The sequence below is a fragment of the Nipponia nippon genome, unplaced genomic scaffold, assembly GCF_047370975.1.
Source record: "Nipponia nippon isolate SJK-2023a ecotype South Korea unplaced genomic scaffold, ASM4737097v1 scaffold_21, whole genome shotgun sequence".
NCBI lineage: Eukaryota > Metazoa > Chordata > Aves > Pelecaniformes > Threskiornithidae > Nipponia > Nipponia nippon.
The window spans coordinates 1,485,142-1,499,653 of record NW_028262338.1 but is presented as its reverse complement, the minus strand read 5'-3'; the positions used below and the strand labels follow the sequence as shown (position 1 = coordinate 1,499,653).

Sequence of the window (14,512 nt, the reverse complement as noted above, 5' to 3'; positions counted from 1 at the left end):
AAATTCTCTGTTTTTCACAGCTGTTCTGTTTTCCTTTTTTGTTAAAGTGGCTTTGTTCTTTTCAGTTGTGAGGAAGACTTGTAAGACTAATATTTTTAGGGAGAAGAGAGAGAAAAGGAGTATTATGCAGAGGATCCCCAGAGAAATCCTCATGCAAAAGGTAGTGCTCACCTAAAGGGTTATTGAAAGCTTAAAGTTACTTGAAATTAGTTAAAAAAAAAAAAGTTAAATAGTGTTCAACCCTTTGTTTTCTATATCTATGCACATACTCCCTCCATATGTCTGCCACTGTGCTTAAATACGCCAAGGATATAATCCGGCACATTCGTGTGTAGAGCAAACTCCTTTTAAATTGCTCTTTGTGTGCTTCCTTGCAAATGGTTGCAGAGTTCACAACTTCGTGTAGTCAGATGATTGTTGTGGATTTTTTTTACATTTGTGGTTTATGCTCTCCATTTTGAAAGAAGTTGACTTTCACAAGGGGAAAGATACTGTGCCAAACAAACAGGACGAATCATTAGATGAAAGAGAATAAAATAAAGCAACCAGAAGTCCCACATAAAGCAAAGATAAAGGAAAGAACTTGTTGGAAGGTCTAAGAATAGCTGAGATAATTGCCTTCTAGCAACTGCTGAGCGCTGAAAGTTGTTTTCTGAACTCATTCCGGAGTTGCTGTTCCTGGGTGAACGACAGTGAAGGTTGCTGCCAGCAGGAGAGGGGTGAGCTCGCTGCAGCCTGTGTGAGCAGAGGGGGAACCTATACTGCAGGGGCAGAGGATAAAGGTTAGTTTAGAGGAGAAATAGCTGGTAGCCAGCGGTAGGGGAGATGCTAGTCAAAAAGCTGAGGGTTGGCTAGTATGGAGTCTACTTGCCATTGATCTCTTGATGCTTTATTGCTTCTATCAGAGATTCTGAGAAATAAGAGACCCCATGTTATCTAAAAAGCAAGCTTTCTATTTAAGAGAACATACTCTACGGTATCAGACCAAATGTTTGATTACTTGGTCTGCCTGAATGTCCTGCCTGAGACAGTGGCCAGAAGCTGGTGCCTGGGGAAGCACGTGAGAAAGGGGAACCATCTATAACAGTTCCCTCAATGCTCTTCTGGCCTCCAAGCACACACTGCTCCAAGACTGTTCGAGTCAGGTGTAGTTTCAATGAGTAACCCTGAGTAGATTTGTTTTTTCCAAAAACCTGCCTGGTCCCTCTTGAGGATGCATCATCTCTGAGCATCTATAAGATCCAGGGCAAGGGAGCCACAGCTCTGCTACCTCTAACGTGAGCAGCTGCCTCCTTCTGTTTGTTTTGAACCCAATTCCTGACCTTGTGGGATGGCTCCAGTCTTGTTTCAATAGATGGTGAACTGCAGAATCCTCCTTATCCTTTCCATACCCTTACAATTCATCATTTTAAACTTCTGTTGTTCCTCCCCTTCACCGTCTGTCTAGTTGGAGAAGTCCTAGCTTGCTTGCTTGTCCTGCATGGAGATGCCTTTCCACATTTCCCTCGTTCGTGTTCTCTGAAATCTTGAAAAGTTATAATTGGGCATCTTTATGTAAACTCAACAACAAATACTTCATTGTGGGACCTTTCCTTATTTGAACACGACTGCTTGCAGGAATATTAATGCTTTGTTGCTTTGTCATCTTCTGCTGCAGACCTCGCTATTATTGGCTAGCTGATGAATATGACTCCCAAATCGTAGTGTACAAGAACGGAGCTGACCCTGACTTCAAGTGCAAGCACCTTGACATATGAACCCTGAGCAGTGGATAGGTAAGTCCTTTCGCTGATATAGCTTGGCTGAAACCAGCCCTGTCAGATCATGGTCCTAGAGCAAACCCTGTCACTTCATCCCTGTACTCACTGGAGCTGTTGGCTATCAGACCTTCTTCTTCTTCTCTCCATACTTTTTCCTTGAGCTGAGCTGTCTTCTGGTGTTTGTTTTCAGCATGTGGAATGGGTATTGAGGCTGATCTTCACTACTTCACATGGGACACGTGTGGCATTGCTTGGGGCACGGCGATTCCACCCGTATCAAATCCAGAACACTTCTGTGTTTGGGCAGGGAGTGCTGCCAAGATTCAGTGGTTTATATTGACAGCGGCTTCCAGAAGAAACCATTATCCTCTGGTGTCCTCCCTAAGAGAAGGACATGTCAGTCTTCAGGCAGAGGTTCTGCAGTAGGAGACAGTGGGCAGAGGGGGTTTCTCCAGCAAGGGCAGAGCACAGCCCTGCAGTGAGTGGCATGGGGCATCTTGAGGCTTGTGGGATGTATTGGAGAAAGAAAAGGGGAGTGTGTTTACAGCAGTGCTTTTCTTAATTGTATTTTCCTTCTTTTTCTTTTTAGATAACTTGATTGGTAAAACCAAGCTGGAGAAAATTGAAGCAGAGTGGTGGAACCGGAGACAAAGTTTTTTGCTGAGGTGGTTGGGTAACAGATAGGTTACCTGATGCTGGACTACAAGTGCTGCCACTCACTTCTGTCTAATTGATTACCAATGTACATGTTGTGCTTGATCTTTCTGACAGAGCATGTACTTACATCTTAATTAAAAAAAAAAACAAACAAAAAAAAAACAGGTTGCAGCTGTCACAGTGAGGGAAAAAAACATTTGAGGTGTGGGCATGTGTCTCCCCTACCTTTTGAACTCAGAGGCAGTCAGATAGTCCCCTGCAGTTTCTGTCTGGTAGGAAATAATGGAAGCTGTGATGGGGTGGAATTGAAAAACGCCATTCCCGTCACGGTGGTGCAAGCAGCTGCCTCCAGACTGTGCCAGATCTGTAGTGAATCCTTCCCAGCAAGAAAGGTGTTGCTGCCTGTGTTGCAGCGTGAACGTGTGCCTTGGCAAACTTGAGGCCAACACTGCGGGACTGGAGATGGGCTGTTAGGAGGGGGTTTTTGCCTCTCGGTTTAGTCAGAGGCATGAGTCTTCATCTTTGATTGTCACTGGAGTACTGCATGAGGGCTGGGTGGTTGAGGTTTTGAGGAAAAGCACCACCCCCCCATCCCTATATATACACATACTCCTTGTACATTCCTGCTCAGCCCTGTTTGTTGCTTCTGCAGCTGAACTGACTGCACAGAAGAGCTGCAGATTGAAATTAAGAAGACGAAAAGGGACTTTGAGGAGAAACTACTTGATGCACGTGGTGGGAAGATGATGCTGGATGTGGAGAATCAGCAGATGACTGCGGAGAAGCAGGAGCTGGCAAGCAAAGTCTCCCATCCAAGTGAGGAGGTCCTTCTCAGGCTGAGACGTGGGCTGATGAGTTGGGGATGGGTTACAGCTGGCCAGAGACTGTGTTCTCCTCAAAGACCTCTGTCCCTCTCTGGGGAGAGATGACATTGGAAGGAGGAAAAACAATGATGAGAGGCTCCCCTGGTCAGAGATTTGGGGAGTGCCCTCAGGAGGCTCTGAGCCACTTTTGCTTAAACAGGTAGAGACAGGAGAAAGACAAAGAGGCTGAATGACACTGGTGCTGCTCTGGCTGCTTCCTGCTTTCTTATTCTCTTGGTGGTATCCATAGACCTGAGGCCAGCAGGATCAGTCCACAGATGACTAATTTCTCCCTAGCCCAAAAGTAGTCTCTGGGTCAGCTTTCCTTGAGCTGATTCTCGTCCTGCTCTTCTACTCCACAGGCAGCTCTGGTGTTTTGTTGTGCTCTAAAGAGGTTTGAATCTTAGATTTAATATGAATAGAGTTGTCTGCCTTGAATCTTTCCTCCTGTACTTTGTCCAGCATTCCCCTCTCATGCTTCTTTCAGCTCAGCATCACCCAGATCTGCCCTGCTGACGACCTCAGTTCAAGCAATCTCCTGTTGCTGCACCAAGTGCCATGCTCTGCCTGGACCCCAGGCAGTCTGTGCGTACTTGGTTTTGCTCTCTGGAAAGCAAAGACCGACCAGTAAAGGAAACTTTTGGATTTGAATGTGGACATTTGTGCTCCTAAGTCCCTTGTCTGATAGAATAGAAAATGCACACTGGTTATTTTTTTGGAAACATATTGACTACTTTACCCCTGAGAAAAATAACAGAAAGCAAGATAAAGCTTCTTGCAATTGTTTTTACAAAACAAATGGTCTTGAAATCGAAGTTCTATAGAATTCCCTTTCTTGGTGAGTACATACTTTTGTAAGCAGCTCCTCTGATGGAGGAGAGAAAGAAAAACATCTCTCTATTGGGCCTTCTCCCTCTGGCTGTTTACCTTTGGCAAGTTCAGAAAGCACAGCTCAGAGGGAGGGAAATATTTGACTAATTTTGCTGCAGTTCTTGGGCAACTTGGGGCTGGGCAGTTGGTAGTGGCAGCTCCTGTTCTGCCTCTGCCCCATCACGAGGCAGGAGTGAGCTGACCAGGGGATACCTCTCCTTTCTGAGATACTGGAAACTATGGGCAAGAGGCTTCATCACACCAGGCTTGTAGTGCCTGATGCCAGGGTCAGGTCAAAAGCTGAGAGAGGAGAGGAGGGCATGTGGTGAAAAGGGGTCGTGCAGCACAAGAGAAGGTCTGTCAGGGTCTCTGAGGTGTCAGACAGCAAGGGCTACGGGCTGACTGTGGTGTGGACACACCAGCATAAGAGCACAGGCTCTGGCTGTCCTCCAGATCCACAGATTTTCTTCCCTGTTTATCCTCACTGGCACTAGGATGGTGCAAACAGAGAATTGGGGTTTTCTTTCTATGCTACACAGTGCATCTCTAGCACCCTGTTTGATCTTTATGGACATAGATCGCTGGGACACTTCTATATATATTCACTAGCTTCCTGACAGTTGAGACAGACCTAATAAACCACCACATGTCTCTGAGACCTGTTTCAACCACTGACTTTTGGGGTTGGGAACAGACTCTACTTCACTATTGTGCTTCCAGCTGTAGCTTGCTCACCAGACCTCTTCTGAGGTCGCCCTGCTGCAGGAATGCATCTTTCCCTCTATCAGCACATGGGAGGAGGACTTCAAGTCCCCAACTGATGGTACGGGTCACCTGTTATGCTGCCTTCTGCTCGTTTTTCATTGACAAGGGAAGTTGGCAGCATCTTGTGAGGAGACGGATGGGCATTTGAGATAAGCTTGATCATTTGGGATGTGCTTCAGGGTGGTACCCTGTTTGCTCTGGGCAACTGAGCATGAGCTGACCACGAGCATGTTCTTGTTTGTTTCAGATGGAGAGGCTGAAAGAAGATCTTGAAGGCACCAAAAGAAAAATGGCTTCAGACTCTTCTTCCCTGCCTGCAGCTTCGCTTCCAGGTACTGCAGGGAACATACAGCCACTGCCACCCATCCACTCCCAGGGACTGTTTCTGGAGACTTCCCACCAGCTCCTCCGCTCCTGGGTTGTTCTGACATCCCACCACCTCCATGAAGAATGGGTATTCCCCCTCCTGCCCTTGGCTTCAGGTTGGGGGGAGCCTGTGCACCTTGACTGCTTCTGTGGGGATCACCTCCAAAGAAGATGCTCAGCCAGCCGTACAACAACAAAGACCACATTGGACTAAGGTAGGACCTACATTTTCAAGGCCACCTTACACCTTGTTCTTTCACCCCAGCAAGCTCGTCCTTTCCCTTGTGTCTCATCTCACATCACCCTGGCTGAGGGATTTCATGGCCCTGCTTTCTCTACTGTATAGAAAAGGCAATTTTCTGTAGAAGGAGGTGATTTCTTCTTTGCCTCTGAATGCAGAGAGGGCAGGGCAGAGCACACAGGGACCTGAAGTGCTTGGTCCTCCTGAAACCATGCGGGAGGTCTGGCTTGCAGTCTGCTGGCACATGCTTTCCTTTGAAAGTTCTGGTGGTGTCCTGGTTTCAGCTGGGACCTGAGGTGTCTCTCCGGTGTAACCTGGCTTAATAAGCTGGCAGTCCTTAGCAAGATCTCATGAAGGCCTGGAGGCCCTTCCAGATGATGTGGTCCTTTTCAGCTATGAGGGGAGGGAGGGATCTCCTGGCTAAGCCACAGCTGCACGATGCCTGCATCTCCGTGTGACTCGCGAGCAGCCTGCAAGGCAGAGCCAGGTTGGCTGTAGGCAGGGTTTGTGGCAGTAACAGGACTTTGTGGCACGTGGTGCACTGCTGCACCGTCTGTGCCTTGCATCCTCTCGAGTATGGATATTGTGCTTTCTTTCTGCACCATTCCTCTTGCTTCTGCTTGGTTACCTGTCCCAACAGTTGTGTTAAGAGTAGGCTGCCTGGTAGAGATGTCTGCTTGGCACCGTGTACGGCCAGTTATGGCTTTTCTCACTGGTTTTCTCTACTCTCCTTCCTCCTGCATTACCAGGTAGATGCTGCAGCTCTCGTCCCCCATCTCTGAGTGCTCTCTGTAACATCTCTCTCACTATTAAACATTTATAGAGCTATTTTCCCACCTTTGCACTCGAGGCAGGAGAGCAGCAGGACCCAGGCGCTGTTTGTGTGCATTGCCTGGGGAGACGCAGTGTTCCTGCCCTCACGCTCTGTGCCCTTCACTCTGCCTGCACCTCCAGGCCCTGCCCTTTGGAGGGGACTTGCCCCTGCCCTGAGGACAGGGTTTGGGACTGTGTTACGTCCTAGCACTTAGGGCAAGCCCTGCAGATGTGCAGTAGAGGGGATATATGAATAGGAGGGCTTTTGAAAGGCGATGTACACAGACATCCCCAACCTTATGTTCCTTAAGAAGGTGGAAGGAGAGAAAAGTCTCGTGCCTTTGAGCTATTCTTCTTGGTCAGGGGAAGAGAACTGCATGTTCATCAGAGAAATCTGTTCTTCACCAAAGTGTATGACTGTTGTTTGGTGCTTTGCCCCAGGGCCAGCCCTGACTCTTCTGGCTGCTGAAGGGCACAGCCCAGCACCTGCCTCGGTGCTGGCACCAGCTGCAGGGACAGCAAGATTTCACTTCAAGGCCATTTTACGCTGCTTTTTTTTGTCAGCAGCTCCTTGCTCTGCTGCTGGTACTGGAAGCATCTGCTTGGCGTTTCCCTTCCTCCTTTGATTTCTAAGTTGAAGGCTGTTTTTCTGAATGCCCTGATTATTTTTTCTTTTTAGTTAAGTTTCGTAGTTTGAGATGTCACTAGGACATGGGTGCCTGGCAAACAGTTTCCTACTGGGCCAGAATTAACCTGCATGAAGGAAAAGCTTCAGGTGTTTTCTGAAGGTCTGGGTTGCTGTACTCTTAACCTGCAGGTGTTTAGGACAGGTAGGGTGGCTCTCGGAGTTTCTGCAGCAGAGTCGGGTGCTGCTTGTCCCGAGGGTTGTATTATTTCCATTTTAGGCAGGTTAATATCTCAGTCTCTCAGCAATTCAGGTCACGGTGCAGAGCTGCTTTTGGACACCAGGTGGCACATGGATCTCTTGGTTTTGCATGGAGGCTTTGTGTCCCTGCGGCGGCCTGTGTTTAGAGCCCTGCTTGAGAGCCTGTCAGAGTGAGCTTCCAGTCCTGGGTGTGGATTTTTGGGGGGAGCCGAGTCCTGGCTGTGCTGCCGGAGAGGTCTGGGGGTGCCAGTGCAAGGCAGCACCTGCAGAGCCGGTCAGAGGCAGGTTTCTGGCCCGAGTGTCAGCAGGCTGCAGAGGAGCAGAGTTTGCTCCCTGCTGCACGTCTGTGCCTTTCCTGCGTGGGCTTCCACAGTGGTCCAGCAAATCCTCTGCCACCCAGAGTGTGGCCAGCTTGGCGACCAGAGCTGTGGCCAGGGTGGCACTGCCCTTGCTCTGCACTAATGCCAGCAGTAGCAGAGCCCTGTCACCCAGCGGTTCCCTCGGTGGGAGCGATTTCATTTGCTTTCTTAATTGCTTGTAAAGAATCACATAAAATAATTTTCTTTCTTGTCTTAGTTGATTCTTTATGTGCTCCAGCCCCGCAGACCTGAGCTGTGCGCTGGGGCAATGCTTGCCCTGGCTGTGTTGATAACACAGTGCAGCCCAGATGCTTCCCCCTCAGGTGTGCTGCTGCAAATAACTCATTCAAGAGCATGCAGTCATTTTCTGTGTTGGGTGGTTTTCCCTGTCAAACAGCCTGTGGATAAAGTTCCTTCTGTATTATCTGTTTTATTTTCTGGTAGGTGTAATCTAGAGAGGCAGGAGGTAGTAATGTTGAGAGACCATAGAATGGTTTGGGTTGGAAGGGCCCTTCAGAGATCATCTAGTTGCAACCCCCCTTCCATGGGCAGGGCCATCTTCCACTAGATGAGGTTGCTCAAAGCCGCGTCCAACCTGACCCTGAACCCTTCCAGGGATGGGGCAACGTTTTTCAGTGTCTCACCACCCTCATTGTAAAACATTTTTTTCCTTACGTCCAACCTAAATCTACCCTCTTAGTTTAAAACGCTTGCCCCTTGTCCTGTCATGAGAGGTCCTGGTAGAAAGTCTCTCTCCATCTTTCTTATAAGCCCCTTTAAGGGGCTAAAAGGCCACAATAAGGCCTCCCCTCAGCCTTCTCTTCTCCAGGCTGAACAACCCCAACTCTCTCAGCCTTTCTCCATAGCCAAGGTATTCCAGCCCTCAGACTGTTTCCGTGGCCTCCTCTGAACCCGCTCTCACAGGTCCGTCTTGTGCTGGGGACCCCAGAGCTGGACACAGTGCTCCAGGGAGGTCTCACAAGGGCAGAACAGAGGGAGAGAATCACCTCCCACGACCTGCTGGCCACGCTGCTAGTGATGCAGCCCAGGACACGATTAGCTTTCTGGGTGGCAAGCACACATTGCCTCCTCATGTCCCATTTTTCACCCACCAGTACACCCAAGTCCTTCTCCACAGGGCTGCTCACCATCCATTCATCCCCCCATCTGTACTGATATTGGGGATTGGCCTGACCCGTGTGCAGGACCTTGCACTTGGCCTTGTTGAACTTTGAGTTGCACATGGGCCCACTCCTCCAGCCTGTCCATGTCCCTCTGGTTGGTATCCCTTCCCTCGAGTGAATCAACTGCACCACTCAGCTTGGTGTTGTCTGCAAACTTGATGAGTATACACTCAATCCCACTGTTCATGTCATTAATTACAATATTAAATATTATTGGTCCCAGAACAGACACTTATGTGACGCCACTCGTTACTGGTTTCCATTTGGACATTGAGCCATTGATTATAGTTCTTTGGATGCTTCCATCCAGCCAATTCCTTATCCATCTGATAAGATCCAGAGCTTTGTTGGAAATCAGTGACTCCTTATCTCCAGAAAGCCAGATCTAGAAAGTATTTAGCTCCTAATGCATGAAAGCCTAAGTACCATTAACAGATAGTGGGACTTTATAGAATCATAGAATCGTTAAGGTTGGAAAAGACCCTTAAGATCACCGAGTCCAACCGTTAACCTATCAATCACTGTCAAGTCCACCACTAAACCATGTCCTCGAGCACCACGTCTACCCTTCTTTTAAATACCTCCAGGGATGGAGACTCAACCACTTCCCTGGGCAGCCTGTTCCAATGCCTGACTACCCTTTCGGTGAAGAAGTTTTTTCTAATATCCAAGCTAAACTTCCCCTGGCGCACCTTGAGGCTGTTTCCTCTCGTCCTATCACATGTTACTAGGGAGAAGAGACTGACCCCGACCTCACTACAGCCTCCTTTCAGGTAGTTGTAGGGAGCGATAAGGTCTCCCCTCAGCCTCTTCTTCTCCAGACTAAACAACCCCAGCTCTCTCAGCCACTCCTCATAAGACTTGTTCTCTAGACCCTTCACCAACTTCGTTGCCCTTCTTTGGACAAGCTCCAGCACCTCGATGTCCTTCTTGTAGTGAGGAGCCCAAAACTGAACACAGTACTCGAGGTGCAGCCTCACCAGTGCTGAGTACAGGGGGATGATCACTTCCCTCATCCCACTGGCCACATTATTTCTGATACAAGCCAGGATGCCATTGGCCTTCTTGGCCACCTGAGCACACTGCTGGCTCATGTTCAGGCGGCTAGCTAGGGGTCAGGGCTATACACCTAGCTATACACCTAGCTAGGGGTCAGGGCCCTGAACACCTTGTGTAGACCCAAGCCAAAGTTTCTCTTGAGAATGAAACTTTGAGGGTTTCTGAAAATGCTGCCCAGCAATGTGGACTAGCTTGCAAAATGTCTGTTGCTGGTTCACTGCGCCCTCCTGGTGCTCACACATGCATGTAAAGCATCCCCACGTGCTCTTCACATGTCCTCAGATTTCCAGGATGCTGAGAGGCATTGCTTCCTCTTGCTCACGGTATGCCTTTCTGGAGGGATCTCTGTCATAAACATCTCCTCTGTCCAATACCTCCCTCCCTTTTCTTTTTCCAGCCCAGTGCACCTGGCTCCATCACCTCTCTCTGGCAAGGCAGAGGCTTTCAGGATTCTGCAGCTGTAGCTTCTCTCTTACTTGAGCATCCACACATGTTGTGCCAATGTTGGCTGAGAAGTGGCAGTGAACAGGTACAGAAACTTCTCTCTTCCTCTGTTGCTCAGGAACGTTCTTGGACAAAATGGGGAAGTCTGTGCACAAACCTGGGAGCTGGTAAATCGTGGTTCAAAAGTGTCTGCTGAGGAGAATGATTGGGGGAACTCACAAGGTGTCCTTCCAGTATCGCAGAATGATTCAGACTGAAAGGCTCCTCTGGAGGTCTCGGGTTCAACAGGGCTAACCCAGAAGTTGGAGATTGCTCAGGGTCTTTTGTAGTTGTGTTTTTGAGTCTCTTCAAGGACAGAAATTGTCCCAGCTCTCTAGATGTAGCTGGGTTCCCTTCTCTGGTGTTTAACCACCCTTGTGATAATAATTCTCCTTATATCAAGTCAGGATTTGCCTTGCTGGAGCTCGTGGCTGTTATCTCTTAACCATTTCCCTGCTCTTGCTTCCTCGTTTGTCCTGGAGTGGTGTTGGGAAACACACACTAACGGCATCAGTGTACTTTGATGGGGCTCTGGGAGCAGTGCTGGTGGGAAACTGAACGTTCATTTGCTTTTCAAGGGAGGCAGAGCCTGTTCGGAGAGCTTTCTCCCTAGATCTTGTAAGTGTTTCATCTCTGCAGAGTATGTAGTGTATCTCTTCCCTGGATCATGCCCTAGGAGAGGGTTTTGAGCCTGTAGCCTTCAGTTTCTAGAAACTGAAGTCAATCCTCATCACACGTATGCAATCTATGAGTACGGGTACAGTGGTGGCTGGTCTGAGAGGTGTTTGTACATTCCCAGTTTCCCACCCATATGCATCAGTCTGGAGAGAAGAACCACAACCAGCTCAGAACCTTTCTGTAGCACAGCCATGTATTTTAGCAGTCGATGTTTTCATCTTGCAATAGGTGATGGTGTTGCCTGTATGTGTCTTGGACTGACCTTTCCTTACACTTTCAGGCAAGCAGCACTTTTCCTGCTATTACAGTGCTTTCCCCGGGGCACCCAGCTGGTGCCCAGGCGCTGGTTCAGCTGCAGCAGACGTCCTGGTGCAGATGTTTTGCCAGGTGGAGGTGGCGTTTCTAACAGAGAACGTGTAGAAAAGTCAGCGGGAGCGAGGTCGGGCTGTGACCCAGGGCTACCTCCTTGGGAGTGAGGAGCTGCTGCTGTCCCCGTTGGTGCTGGCACTGCCGGCGTGGGAGTCAGCTGCTGGCACTTGCTTTTGGCGGTGCTGCAGGTGACGGGTGCACCCAGCTCTGGGGTGCAGCTCCTGCCTGTCCTGGGCTTCTGCCAGGCTGCTGCTGCTGCAAGAAGCACTTAGGATGTTATTGGTGGGCTCTCTGCAGGTGTGTGGTGCTTACTGGGAGATACTGGGAGCCGGACTGTGCCTGTAGTGCCCGCAGTGCACATCCTTGGTGTTCACACTGGGGTGCCAGCACCAGGCAGTGATTTTATTTGCAATTTGAGCTTCAAGAGACCCCTGGGTGAACCCCAGGTTAGGGCCAGGGGTGCCATAGGGTTTTTTGGCTTCATGTGGGTATTGGGGCTTGTCTGGCCTTGAAAACTGGGGGGTTTTCTCTGGGATCCCCTTGCTGTGTATTAATATTTCCAGGTCCCTTGCAGTGCTGTTTTCATCCGCCAGATGCGCGCAGTTGAGCTGTGTTGGCTCAGTTCCTGGGGATGAGGTCAGAGGATTGGGATTGGGAGAAGGGATCAGCTGCTTTTCTGACGAGGGGCTGACGCAGCCCTGCATCCTCCCCTGCATCCCCCCCGTTCCCCCCCCCGTGACCTCCTTTTCCAGACAAAGAGGGGAAGTGCCGGCTGCGTGCGCATCCTGCCCTGCACTGCTGGCAGCCCCGGCCCCCCTCCTTGTGCTGTGCCCCCCTCCCTCTGTCCCTGCTCTGATCCTGGAAAGAACAGCTCAGCTCCCATTTCAAGGAGTCTTTGTCCTGTCAGACAGCCTTCTTTGGGAGATTTGTCTGTCTTTTTTCTGCCTGTGACAAGACCATAATTAGGAAGGGGGTCTCCATCTGCTGCTGGAGGGAATGGGGGGGTTGCAGAGAGAAATCACCTGCCCTGGCACACAAAGGCAGTATTTACCCCCCAGCTGGCATCACCAGCCTTTTGGATGTTTAGTTATTAGGCAGTTTGAGAGCAGGAGCAGGGATGAGCAGTGTTTTGTGCCATTAAAATGAAACAGGGCCAGTGTTTTGTGCCATTAAAATGAAACATCTCTGGGGTGTTTTGCCAGCCCCTCTCTACATCCCTCTGTTGTGGGGCTCCACACACTTCTCCAGTGCACCCCATTTCTGCCCTGTGCTCTGAGCCATTGCTGTTGTGCTGGTGTAGTGCTCCTCTGTTCCTGCACCCCCCAAGCCCCCTTCCCTGCTGACATTAGAGGCTCGGGTAGTTGCCCAGCAGTGGCAGCATACCCTGGTCCTGGGCTTCCCCAGAGCTCTGCCCATCTCCATTGCTCCTGCCCCGTGGCAACATCTTGCCAGGCTGGGAATCCACCCTGATGTCTCACTTTCCCAGCATTCCCAGACTGAGTCACTCAGGGTGTGCTGGGAATACACCCATGTTTAGTAGCCCCACAGCTATGTTTTGCAATTTTTTCAGTCCCCCATTGCTCATGGGATGAGGTGTTCTGGCACCTCACCTTTTGATACCCCTTCCTATGTGGCAACACTGCAAAAATGCCCGCTTGTCAGTGCACCCGTGATGCTGATCCCCCTGCCCTGGCAGCCGGTTCTGACCTGCCAAGCTCCCTACTGTCCCAGTGCCAGCCTCACTTGTCTCCTGCCATGCAGGGGGACATGCCCGTAGTTTTTGCAGCTGTGGCAAAGACAGTAATAAAATCAAGCCTCCCTGGGTGTCCCATCCTGGGTGTCCCGCACTCTGTCTGCACCCAGGCATGCTGCTGCAGCAGGAGCATCACCACAGAACTCCAGCTCTGGATCAGCCTCACTCTGATCCCATGAAAAGGATTGCTCTCTCCCAGAAAAGGCCCTTGAAGGTATTTTTGTAGTTAGTTATATAGCCAGTGGGACTTTCTGTGTGTGGCCTGTGTGGCGTGTAAGTGCTGGTACCCCAGAACTGGCGCTTGCCAGGCTCTGTCCGTGCAGGCTGGATGGGTGCAGCTATGGTGCCGAAATCTGTGCTGGGCACCCTGCTTCTTGCTGAGTTTAGTCCTTCAGTGTTAGGATATTACCTGCTGTCACCTGTATAAGTGCTTTCTCTCTGTCTGTCTTTTCATTTTTTTAAAGCTCCTTGCTTTTCTTCCTCATCCTCCTCGGTGCTTAAGTTACTGCAAAGGGCTTCGGATCCTGGATCTATTTGTGGTTTTTGTCTCATAGCTGAGTGATGCTTTTTGGTCCTTTTTGAAGTGATCCTGGGAGAACTTCCTGCAAGATTCACATGGGAATTTAAGCCTCAGATTCAGCTGGATTTAGCCCTATGCTGACATACTCCTGGCTTGAAAGCTGGATGCTCAGGGAGCGGTTTGCAAGGTATTGTTGTGCTAGTTTTGCATGTACCCTGTGGTCCCTGAACTTTTCCTAGGGACAGCATCTGGTCATCCTGACTCAGGTGGGTGCTGGTTCTCCCTCCATGTCTGTCTTCAGCCCTTTCTCCCATCCCTGGGCCTGGGCATGTTCCCACAAAAGGTAACACCAGGCTTTGGGCGCTCACCCTGATGTGGAACTTAATACAGATGAAATTTGGTGGTTTTTCTCAAACCTGGAAAAATATGTAGATATGGATGGCAGCGGCATTAGTTGTTAGGAGTTGTATGTGTGAAACACACTGTTTTAATACAAAATACTGTCCTTTTCCTAAGGACTGTGAATCTAACACAGTGAGAAAAAGCTGAATATAAATGGGGTGATGAGGAAAGGCAACCAGGAGAGCTCAGGAGGCAACAAGGCTGCTGAAGTTTTTTAAGCAAATATTTTGGCTATAAAGACAATTTAAATGACCCAGTTAGGGCTGGTTGGAGCCTCTTTTTCTGCCTGAGCCTGTGGGGCTGGAGCAGAGCTGGAGAGCTGCTTCCCCCCCCCCCAAGCAGCTCATCCAGCGGCAGAGGGTGCTCATGCACCACCGTGCAAATCCTTCTTTTCCCTCAGCCATCTTAGGCAAAGTGTTTTCCTTCCCTGCAGTCTCCATTTTATGTTTCTGACGCAGAAAATAAAAAGGTCGGGAACGCGGGG

The 14,512-nt window shown here is 49.7% G+C and overlaps 1 long non-coding RNA gene across 1 annotated transcript in view; it reads left to right on the top strand.

Annotated features, from left to right (window-relative positions):
* Positions 1-2,529: 2,529 nt before the first annotated feature.
* The window catches only part of LOC148055522 (uncharacterized), a 34,080-nt gene continuing 22,097 nt past the window's right edge, over positions 2,530-14,512 (top strand). The window contains exons 1-2 of the long non-coding RNA XR_015705330.1: positions 2,530-3,233; positions 5,163-5,496. This is a non-coding gene — a long non-coding RNA (uncharacterized LOC148055522). The remainder of the gene's footprint in view (positions 3,234-5,162; positions 5,497-14,512) is intronic.